At 39.7% G+C, this 11976-nt stretch overlaps 1 protein-coding gene across 2 annotated transcripts in view; it reads right to left on the bottom strand.

Moving 5' to 3' along the window:
* The window catches only part of LOC132401723 (serine/threonine-protein kinase N2-like), a 134765-nt gene that overhangs the window by 79538 nt on the left and 43251 nt on the right, over positions 1-11976 (bottom strand). The window lies entirely within an intron of this gene.

Genomic DNA, 11976 nt, shown 5'->3' with positions numbered 1-11976 from the left:
CAGCAAAATAAAAACTAAATCCATCATCTAGACACATATATTCAAAACTACAAGAGATGGAAATTCTAGAGCATAACTCTAAAATCTAGCTCTATTTTCTCATCTTCTCTACTTCAACAGACTTGAAAGACTACTTGCTTGATTATCTATTTACTTCTGGAGGAGAGACAATCTCCTACAGCTAAATAACAATGAAACTCCAGTCCACAATCAGCCAGCTGGTGGCACAATGGCATCAGTGCCAGACTCTGGAGCGAAGGCTCCCGAGCTTGAATCCAAGTCGGGCCACCCTCAAGCACACTTTCCACCTGTGCCAGGTTGAGCGTCAAGCTAGCCACTCGGCCTCGTAAAAAAAAACACAGGAGTCAAGCCAGGAACGTTCATATCGTGACCCAGTTAATCCGAAAGTAGACGAATCCTGACACCATGCACAAGACAAGAATGGCTGATTGTCTGGTGCAACATGCTAAAAAAAAGTAGTCCACAATCCAATCTCACTGCTAGGCAATTGTCTGAAACCAAAAGACATGTGGAAAGCATGGCATCTTATCCTCAACTTCAGCTGAGTTTTCAAATTTACATTCTTTCCATAAATTCTTTCAACAGATGTGCTGCTAAAACTTTCTCCACATCTGACACCTTAACTCTCAACTGTTCTGATGCTCTCCTCACCTCCTAGTCATCTCTCTGCAGGTCTTACATTATTTGCAATTCTTCTGCACACTTCCTAGTTTACACTAAACACTGCTTAGTCTTCACTGATAACTTCTGAACCACATTGATCTGCAGAAGCTTCAAAGTTCAGATGCTGAACTTGATCTCCAAATATCTCTGATCCCTTCTCAGTCCTCCAAGAACAATATGTTACTCCAGCTCTGTCTTGGATTAACTCCCATTTTCTTTTCTATGCAACTGGAGGGACCACCTTCAGGTGCACTGGCCCTGTGCACTAGAATTCCCTCAGCAGCTTTCTCAGTTCATCTATTACCGTGAACAACATTTTAAAAATAAGGTAAAATTATCTATACATTTACACCTGCTTAAGTTTTCATAAAACATCCCAAGAGATATCAACACACTGCCTCTAAGTTGTGCACTATAGCAACCTGGAAATATACCACCATTCCTTCTTACTCACAGGACATAGTTTCTGTAAGTCCTTAACCAATAGTTCTCTGGGAGTACTTTCATCTGAAGTATTGTAATGGCTCAAGTTGACACAACATTTCAAGGACAATACTATTGCCCTGACTAAAATACCAGATAACCAAATAAAAATGTGTATTGATTAATTAAATGAATGCATGAATCAATACTGTTTCCCAAAGTTTTCCTTTGACTTGTCACCAATTTAATAACACAAGACATGCAGATCTATATTTCTGTTTGAACTGCTTCCGTCTGGTAGGCACTTCAGATCCCTCCAGACTAAGACTAATAAGCACAGGAGAAGTTTTTTCCCTACTGCGGTCACTTTGCTGAACAGTTAACTGCCGGTTAACTGTCGGCTAACTATTACTTGGATTGCACTACTTGTATGTATAATCCATATTTTCATTTATATTTATCATTATTATTGTTATGAGCAGAGAGACAACATCTGACAGAAGTAAATTCCTTATATGTGTACAGGTACTTGGCGATTCTATCGCGTCTTTCATAAATTTTCCAGTATGTCTTAAAGTAAATTACAACCACTTAATTAGTTTCTCTATTATAATGACTTCTCCTTTGGGTGGCACATTAGTGCAACACAATTACAGCGCCAGTGACCCATGTTCAATTCTGCTGCTGTCCATAAGGAGTTTCTACGTTCGCCTTGTGACTACATGGGTTTCCTCCAGGCGCTCTAGTTTTCTCCCACATTCCAAAGACATAAGGGTTAGTAGATTAGTTGGCTACTTGAGTGTAATTGTTCAGCCAGAATGGCCTGTTACTGTGCTGTATCTCCAAATAAACAAAATAATCACATCTGTCATACAGGAAAATGGCAGCTGATTTGCAGAGAGTCACAGTTCTAACAAAAGTAGAGAAATAGCCAACAGACTGGTTGGGTAGTTCTGACCGTATCGTTTGAATGAACTGTGGATAAGTCCCTAGCTCTGCTTCAAAGTATGCAACAGATCCACTTCATTTGTGTAAGTGAAGTGGAACTTCATCTCATCCAAAATATAATGCACCATCAGAGGAAATATTGAAGGAATCCTGCAAAGGAGTGTTAGCCTAGATTTCTAATATTTAAGCATGTGAAGTAAAAGTTGAACTCAGATCCTTTATGGTGGAGGTTTGTGTTTCATGATAAACTCTTGATGGTGCTTCGAGATAGCAGTTTTGTTGAAAGTGTTCCCCAACCTTGAAACCTAATGGTCAAATGCTGTCTATTTTATCTCCACAATCTCCATCAGCAAGGGTGCTCCTCAAGGTTGTGTGCTTAGCTTCACTTTACACTTAATACTAAGCTAAGCACCACTTCAACATCACATTCAAGTTTGCTGATGACTCCACTGTCGTGGGCCAAATTAAAGGTGATGCCGAATCAGAATATAGGAGGGTGATTGAAAATCAGACTGAGTGGTACCACAGCAACAACCTGTTACTCAATGTCAGCAAGAACAAGGAGCTGATTATTGACTTCACGAGGAGAAAACCAGAGGTCCGTGAACCAGTCCTCATTGGGGCATCAGAGGTGGAGAGGGTCAACAACTTTAAATTCCTCGGTGTTATCATTTCAGAGGACCAGTCCTGGGCCCAACACATAAATGCAATTATGAAGAAAGTACTGGAGGTTCCACTGCTTCCTGCCTTGCTCCTGGCTATGGAGATGAACCTTCGACTGCTTAAAGGAGCCACACTTTAACTGGTGCTTCACAATGGACAGCAAAGAAACAGAATTTGTATGTTTAAAAAGGAGATCTTTTCAGAATAAAAATGGAGTTTACAAAGCAAGTTGTCAGGTATCAGCATTTAACAAAGAGTTTAAAAAATATATACAGTATTTATATGGCATCACTTCTGACTACTGACATCACAACTAAAGGAATATTTCTGAAGTGTAAACAGCTGAAAGCAGAGAAATGTAGCAGCTAAATTGTACCAGATGGTCTCTCAAATAGTACTGAAGTAAATGATCAGATGTATTTTAATGACGTTGTTTGCAGGATAAAGATCTAGAGAAAAGTGAATTGGGCCAGTATATGATGTGGTTGGCCAAGAAAAAGATTCAGAGCTAAGATGACATTGTGAAGAAGGCTGGGAGGGTATTCATAGGGACTTATAGACCACTTGAAGTTCTAGAGCATAGAACAGTACAACTCACGAACATGGACAAAAAGACTCGTGGGCAAGCTGTAATGTAGGTTTGCTGGCTCCAAGCACTTTGATACTTAGAAAAAACAGAAGCAGGAAGCTGATGTAACGAACAAGCAGATAATGGTCACACTGGCTGCAATGTGCCAAACACACACTAACTGGTGAAAAGCAGTGTGATTAGCAGGGCACAGAGATATGACGACTTAATTTACCCAACTACATATTTTTGCTGGGAAGGGGCTCTGGAGAAACAAATCACTACATTGCCAATATAACAGCTTAACTATGTACTGATACCCACTAAATTCTAATGCTGCTTTCTTGACGATTGAGTCCTTTCCACGTGAGTCATTAGGGGACAGTTTCTTTCAATTATCTCTAGCTTTCTTTAAGTGTTGGCATATTTATTCTTCCTCATTTCATAATGGTAGGTAAAGGTGAAGTGGCATTTGTTGCTATTACTCATATTACAGTATAATAATCCTTATTACGACACACCCTGCAACAGACAGAGCAAGTTATGATCAATTCTGTTCACCATTCACTTTGTTTAGATTATACAGCAGTTTTAGATTTTTAATCTGCTTGCATAGCTGGCTCAAACTTGTAACCTATTTGCAAATCTGCCTACAGAAATTTTGATATTAGAGAACTGTTTTGTTGGAGGAGGGACAGGCAGGTTGATGACTCAGAGCACAATGCTAAAAGGAACAACCTGTATGGCATGAGCAAGATGAAAGGCTGTCATGTAAATAACCAAATAAAAAGTCATCTAATGATTCTTTATTATGCAAAATTTGAGCATTGATACCAGAAGACAATTTGTACTTGTGGGTATGCTTGGCTCACTGAAATGATGTGCATAGCTTACTGTAGCAGTAACTCACCCAACAGCCAAAGGCTCTTCGTCAATAATGCACAACCCAGGAGTTTGACAGAATATTCTCCAAATAGCTGGGGGAAAGCAGCCCTGGCACTCACAGAGCAGTCTATGATCACCCAGAACATAGTTGCTTACTTTGTCACCCCATTCACTACCCCAAATATCCATTCTTCTTACCTTTGCCTTGCTGTGCAAAGTCTGAAAAACATGCTACACCTGTTTGTCTTTGCTGATTGAAAGTATGTCCAAAACCTGAATCTTCTACCACCAAGGAAGACAAGGGTAGCAGCCATGTAGTAATATCAACATCTACACACTTCTTTCTATGCCATACACCATCCTGAGCTAGAAACACATTATTCCTTCATTGTCAATGGGTCGAAATCCTGAACATACTGAACAACAACCAGGGAGGGAATACTTTCATCAGGAACATTTACAGCAGTTCAGATTTCAAATTTAGTTATTTATCCCATGCACATCAAAACATGTCATTTGCTTTAATGAACACAACCCAATGGAATCGGAAGTGTTACTGTCCACTCTGCCGCCAACATGGTATGCCCACAATGTTCAGCAGAACAAGACACGCAAAAAAAAAACAGCAACAGCAAAACAAGCCCCTTTCCCACCTTCCCACTCCAGGTCCCCCAATTTTCAGTCCTTCCCCAAAAACTACATGCAGACATTAGGCTTCGGACCTCCAGACAAGCTAATTCAGGAGTTTTGACCTTCAGGCCTTGACCTCCAAACTTATGATTTCGACCTTTGACATATGGACTCAATGATATCTGGACTTGCCGACCTCTGGGTATGAACCCCAGGACTCACGATTATGGGACTTTAACCTCCAAGTCTTAAGCTCACATATTTGGACCTCTGCCCCCGGGATTCACCAACCAGGGGTTCATCAGCTGACTTGCCTCCTGCCCACACAGTCCTCCAACCCCAAGTCTTGCCAAAAGTGGTCCATCATCACAATATTCTTGGGAATAATTAGCGACAACCAAAAAATGCTGGCCTTGCCACTAACACCCATATATAATAAAATGAACAAAAAAAAAATCTACTACTGGAATTAGTAGATGATGAATTAGCTCATAGCAATTTCATGTAGCTCTATGCTTAGCTCTCTAATGTCAAAGGATAGAAAAAGCAATTCTATTGTTATCTGCTTTGCCAAAATTAAATTAATATAGTTGATTAGTTATATTTTTCCTGTTTTTGAAAGCAGTGATGATGACTGCTCACCATTGTACAAAGATGAACTGACCTGAAAAACCTGTGTCACAAGGACATTCTGTACCAATGGAGTAAATCTGTAAGGTGCATAAATGCAGGAAACATCCAATAATAAAATTCTGCTGATAAAAGTTCAAAGCAAACTTATTATCAAAGAATATACATATCACCATATAGAATCCAGAGATTAATTTTCTTGAGGTAAAACTCAATAATTCCAATACAATCAATGAAAGACCACAGCAATAGGGCAGACAACCAGTACGCAAAAGACATCAAACTGCAAATACAAAAGCAAAGAAGAAATAATAAATGAATAAATATTTAGATATCAAGAACGTCAGATGAAGAGTCCTTGAAAGAGAGTCCTCAGATTTTTTAAACAATTCAGTGATGGGGTAATAACTGTTCCTGAACTTGGTGGTGCGAGTCCTGAGGCCCCTGTACCTTCTTCCTCATGGTAACAGCAAGAAGAGAACATGTCCTGGGTGGTGTGTCATGCTGTTCCCAATTTCAACCATGACTTACCTAGTAGCACACAATCCTGGGCCATAGTTTAGAACGTAGACACTCCCCAAAGTCCAGAGTGCAAATATTCTTAACTGTTATTCCAGTGCAGTATTGAATACATGTCAAACTATGACAGGGATGACAGCATTCTGAAGATTTATAAGATAGAAGCTACATTGATCTTTGAAGATGGACATGTTCCTTCTTTCCCATTCCAAAACAACTATTAGAGATGAAGTAGCACCATGTCGAACAAAAGCAAACAGATATCCTGGTTAATATTTTGCTATCAATCATCACTAGAAAAATAAATCAACTTTGTCTCCTCTAAAAGTTTGCTTATACAGTACTGTGCAAATGTCTTAAAACACCCTAGATTTTTTTTAAAAATAAAAAATAAACGTTTAAAACTAAATTTATGTCTTCTGTACTAGTGTGTCAGTAGATAAGAGCAAATTTTAAGTTTTCAAACATTCATTTTCCAAAAGAATGTTACAGAGAAAACTTTGTATTTTGTTAAAGAAAGTAACATATTTAATAACATATGACTTTTCAAATAAAAACGTATTACTTTGTCGGTATTTCGCCCAGTGTGTGATTAAACAACAACAAAACAGGTGCTAATGATCAATGACATGAGTTGAATGAACCTAACTGATTAACTAAAACATAAACAGGTGTAGAAGGAATCAAACAGGACAAAAGACAACCAAACTAAAAAATTAAAGTGTTGCAGATGTACCAGTTAAACTTTCAAATCATCAATTCTTACACCATGGCAAGAGTGAGCCTAGCAATAAGACACAAGGTAGTCATCTCACATCAGCAAGGTCTCTCCCAAGCAGAAATTTGGCAGCAGACAGCAGTTTTAGAATTGCTGCCCAAGCTCTTCTGAAGCAGCACAAAGAAACAGGCATGGTTGAGAACCAGAAGTGCAGTGGACGGCTACAGAAACTGAGGGCAGAAGACAACAGATACTTCCCTGCGGAACTCTGGGCATCTTCTGCTGCCTGAGAACTCAGTTCAAGCCACATTTCCCACTTGAAGTGAAACAGTTCATGGAACTAATGCTTCCTGCCATAACTGGGGGATGAGCTATGTACTGTCATTTGCTCTTGAAATTGTGGGAAAAGAACCTCCGGTAAATCATTTTTTTTACTGAGACGTATATCAGTAAGGAGACGTAAGGACTGGAATAGGTCCTTCCAGTCATACAAAGCCGTGCTACCCAGCAACCTCCAATTTAACCCTAGCCTAATCACTGTACTATTTATAATAACCAATTAACCTACCAACCGGAAGTCTGGACTGTGGGAGGAAAGCCGAAGCACCTGGAACAAACCCATGCAGTCACAAGGAGAGTGTAAAAACTCCTTGCATACAGCGGTGGGAATTGAATCTGGGTCACCAGTACTGTAAAGCATTGTGCTAACCAATACGCAAACATGCCACCCCAGATGTGGAAATGGAATTATTTTGTTCTGCAATAATCAAGTGATTATTTAAAAAGTTTTAACTGTTTCATTGTTTAGCAAGTCAGTGCGCATAACCAATATGACTAGCCTTCTATATCAGTGTAAAACAAACAGGTGTGTATTTCTTCAATAACTCACAGATGCTCAAAATAGGGAAGTCCCAGCCTCTCAGTTGGATCAGGAATATGACTGTTTTCAATTCCCGGGAAAGGAATGGTTAACCAGTACTGCTGCTTCCAAAAGCTAAAAACTGAAGATATTCGATATCAGGTGCTGAAAACATTCAGAAACATTTGGCTTTAACATTTCTATGTTCTAATGAATGGTTTATTGACCCAAAGTGTCAGCTGTTTCTCTCCTTATGGATGTTACTTGGACATCACAGAATTGTATTGGAATGGCAGTTATGAGTGACATCTAATGGACACCGGAACACTACCACCAGGGAACCACACCCTGGGAAAGTAGGGGGCATCAGAAAAACATACAAGCCTTGAAGTTGACGCCCATCATTACCTGATTATATAGTAAACTAATCATGCCTCATGCTATTTCAAATACAATTTCAATTCCTTGATGGAACTACTGCCTTATAATCACCCTTATTGCAACTTTCATTTTAAAACCAAACCCTTGGAAAACATGGTGACGTCAAGAATAATACTTAGAAACTTGAAAAACACAAACATCACACTCACGCCTTGGAAACCAGTTTAATAAACTCCTACTGCAACAAACCAAAGTTGTTATCTACAAGACTAAATTAACCATAAGGAGATAAAGTAAAGGACAACACTGAAGTTTTAATCATTTCAATCAATATGACAATAGACAGTAGGTGCAGGAGTAGGCCATTTGGCTCTTCCAGCCAGCACCACCATTCACTGTGATCATGGCTGATCATACACAATCAGTACCCCATTCCTGCCCTCTCCCCATAATCCCTTGACCCCGCTATCTATAAGAGCTCTATCTAACTCTCTCTTGAATGCATCCAGAGACTTGGCCTCCACTGCCTTCTGGGGTAGAGCATTCCACATATCCATCATTCTCTGGGTGAAAAAGTTTTTCCTCATCTCTGTTCTAAATGGGCTACCCCTTATTCTTAAACTGTGGCCTCTAGTTCTGGACTCACCCATCAGCAGGAATATGCTTCCTGCCTCCAGTGTGTCCAATCCCTTAATAATCTTGTATGTTTCAATCAGATCCCCTCTCATCCTTCTAAATTCCAGTGTATACAAGCCCAGTCGCTCCAATCTTTCAACATGTGACAGTCCCGCCAATCCAGGAATTAACCTTGTGAACCTACGCTGCTCTCCCTCAATAGCAAGAATGTCCTTCCTCAAATTTGGAGACCAAAACTGCACACAGTACTCCAGGTGGGGTCTCACAAGGGCCCTGTACAGCTGCAGAAGGACCTCTTTACTCCTATACTCAATTCCTCTTGTTATAAAAGCCAGCATGCCTTTAGCTTTCTTCACTGCCTGCTGTACCTGCATGCTTGCTTTCATTGACTGATGTACAAGAACACCTAGATCTCTTTGTACTTCCCCTTTTCCTAACATGACTCCATTTAGATAGTAATCTGCCTTCCTGTTCTTGCACCAAAGTGGATAACCTCACATTTATCCACATTAAACTGCATCTGCCATACATTTGCCCACTCACCCAACCTGTCCAAGTCACCCTGCATTCTCATAACATCCTCCTGACATTTCACATTGCCACCCAGCTTTGTGTCATCAGCAAATTTGCTAATGTTACTTTTAATCCCTTCATCTAAATCATTAATGTATATTGTAAACAGCTGAGGTCCCAGCACCAAACCTTGAGGTACCCCACTGGTCACAGCCTGCCATTCCGAAAGGGACGCGTTAATCGCTACTCTTTGTTTCCTGTCAGCCAGCCAATTTTCAATCCATTTCAGAACTCTGCCCCCAATACCATGTGCCCTAATTTTGCCCACTAATCTCCTATGTGTGACTTTATCATAAGCTTTCTGGAAGTCCAGGTACACTACATCCATTGGCTCTCCCTTGTCCATTTTCATAGTTACATCCTCAAAAAACTCCAGAAGATTAGTCAAGCATGATTTTCCCTTCATTAATCCATGCTGACTCGGACTGATCCTTCTACCGCTATCCAAATGTGTCGTAATTTCCTCTTTTATAATTGACTCCAGCATCTTTCCCACCACTGACGTCAGGCTAACCGGTCTATAATTCCCTGTTTTCTCTCTCCCTCCTTTCTTGAAAAGTGGGACAACATTATCCACCCTCCAATCAGCAGGAACTGTTCCCAATCTATAGAACACTGGAAAATGATTACCAATGCGTCTATGATTTCTAGAGCTAACTAAATCAAACTAAAGACAATAGAAAGGTGAACAGAAGGTTGTAGGAACTACCTGTGAAGAAAGAAATTGCATTCCCAGGTAAGCTGTTCTATTCTAGTGAGACAATGCAGAAACAGATTCTTTGGCTCACAGAGACTAGGCTGACCATCAAGCACCTATTTGTACTAATTCAATTTTATTTTCTCTACATTCCCATAATTTCTCCCCCAGGTTCTATCACTACCCTTACCTATTCACTAAACTTTAAGTACCTGGAGGAAAACCACAGAGTCACAAGGAAATGGTGCAAAATCCATTCAAAGTCAGGATTGGACCAGATCACTGAAGCTGGGAAGAAACAACTGTTAGATGCCAAATTACTAGATTAGAAAGGAATTGTTTAATTAGGATGGGTTCTACCAATTTTCAAATGGAAAGGACAATAATGATTAACGGTGGGATGACTCCCTATAATAATAAAAGTAGTAGAAATTTTAAAAGTTTATCAATACTTCAGAAATAATTCATGGCACTTGAAACAGAAAAAAATTAAAAGTTTTGAAAAACAGAGTGGAATTCCAATAACTAACACTCATAGGACATACAAAAAGTTCTATCAGCAGATCCTCTGGACAACTGGACAATATTACTATAAATACCCCATCAATGCTTTAATCCTTTTTCCAGTGAACCCAGAAAGTTTAAAGGAAGTACAGAAAATAGAATCCGAGGTTCAAGGGAGAATGGGAAACAGGACTCTAGGAAGCTTGATACAGATTCATTGGTATTTTTGAACAATTGGATATTGAATTACTAGGTTAATAGAATTAGAAACACAGGTTGAGTTAAGTGTGGCCTAAAATCATATATGTGGACAAGGAAGAGAGTGAATGAACTGCAAGTGAAAAGTCAATTTGTGGATGGAAAGGGCTGCAAGACCCACTAGAATCTGAACATCAGTTGTAAAGATCAGAAGTTATAGGAACCATGGTGGAACAAAAGACTGAAAATCATTTCTATGATACAAACAGAGGCAACCAGGGTACAAAGACTACATGGGAAAAATTAAAAGGATTTAGAACAGAGGCAGAAATGCTGGAAAAACTCAGTCAGTTAGACAGCATCTAGCATCTGTAGAAAGAAACCAGTCTACGTTTAGGTCAGTAACCATTTCTTAGAAGTCAAGTCAGTTTTAAAAGTTTGTGGAACAGCTCACATTCCCAATCCTCCGGCAATGCAGTTTGCAACCTCAATACACTAATATAGGGATTAGACAAGCATATACAGTGCATTCCATTTAACTGGGCCATTGGTTAATCAGGCAAATCACTTATTTGGGACAACCCTTAAAAAACAAACACTAATTGAGAAAATAGCTGGGATTTACCTTCGCTTATTTTTGACACTATACCGCTTAACTGGGTCAGGAGACTGTTGCCAAACAGTTTTTAATCAGCATCAGTCATGTGCACCTGTGTAGCTGTTAGACACTATACTGTGCTGAAAGTGAACAGTTTTTGTCTTTGATAGTTGACAGTAGGACAATTCAGAACTGTTTTGCTGACTGTAGTTTCAAGCACTCTGGCCTGGAGATGCCAGAAATGGCAGGGAGTGAAAATGGAACAATTTTACTACTTCAAGCTAACTAAGAATAACTTGAAGACATTGACAATCATCTTGAATATTATCGTTGGTCTCCACTAGACACTCAGCTCTCACCTATGGGTCCAAGTAGTTGTTTGCATGCTACAACAACTACACCTCGATGCACCATTTCGACGGGCGATTTAAACCAAGTGAGGATAGCCAGTGAGTCTCGTTCTCTGGTGAGATAAGGATTATGCCTGACCTTGTATACAAAGTCATCTCCGGCAGACTGGGAAGATGTATTCTATAATGAGATCCATTGTAGAAAGAGAGCGAAAGGTATGATGAGGCACAGAAGTAGTCATGGTAACCATTCCAACCAGGTAGGACCCCAGTTGTGACATTCACTCATACCACCGGACCCAGACTTCCGAGGTTGAGACAGTGGGATTGTTTCAGTGCAGTGGCTTTTCCTCTTTAAGCTCTCCTGCATGGGTTTTCTGTCATAGGTGGATACATAGGACAACCATCAGTAATACTGGTATTGTTCTATTTTGTTCTGTATTTAATTTAAATGCATAATTTGTTACTCAGTTAAATGGAAGTTTGTCCTTTTCTAAATTGACATGCCTTTC

The sequence above is a fragment of the Hypanus sabinus genome, chromosome 11 (genome assembly GCF_030144855.1).
Source record: "Hypanus sabinus isolate sHypSab1 chromosome 11, sHypSab1.hap1, whole genome shotgun sequence".
NCBI classification, from domain to species: Eukaryota; Metazoa; Chordata; class Chondrichthyes; order Myliobatiformes; family Dasyatidae; genus Hypanus; species Hypanus sabinus.
This window is presented reverse-complemented; position numbering and strand designations above follow the sequence as displayed.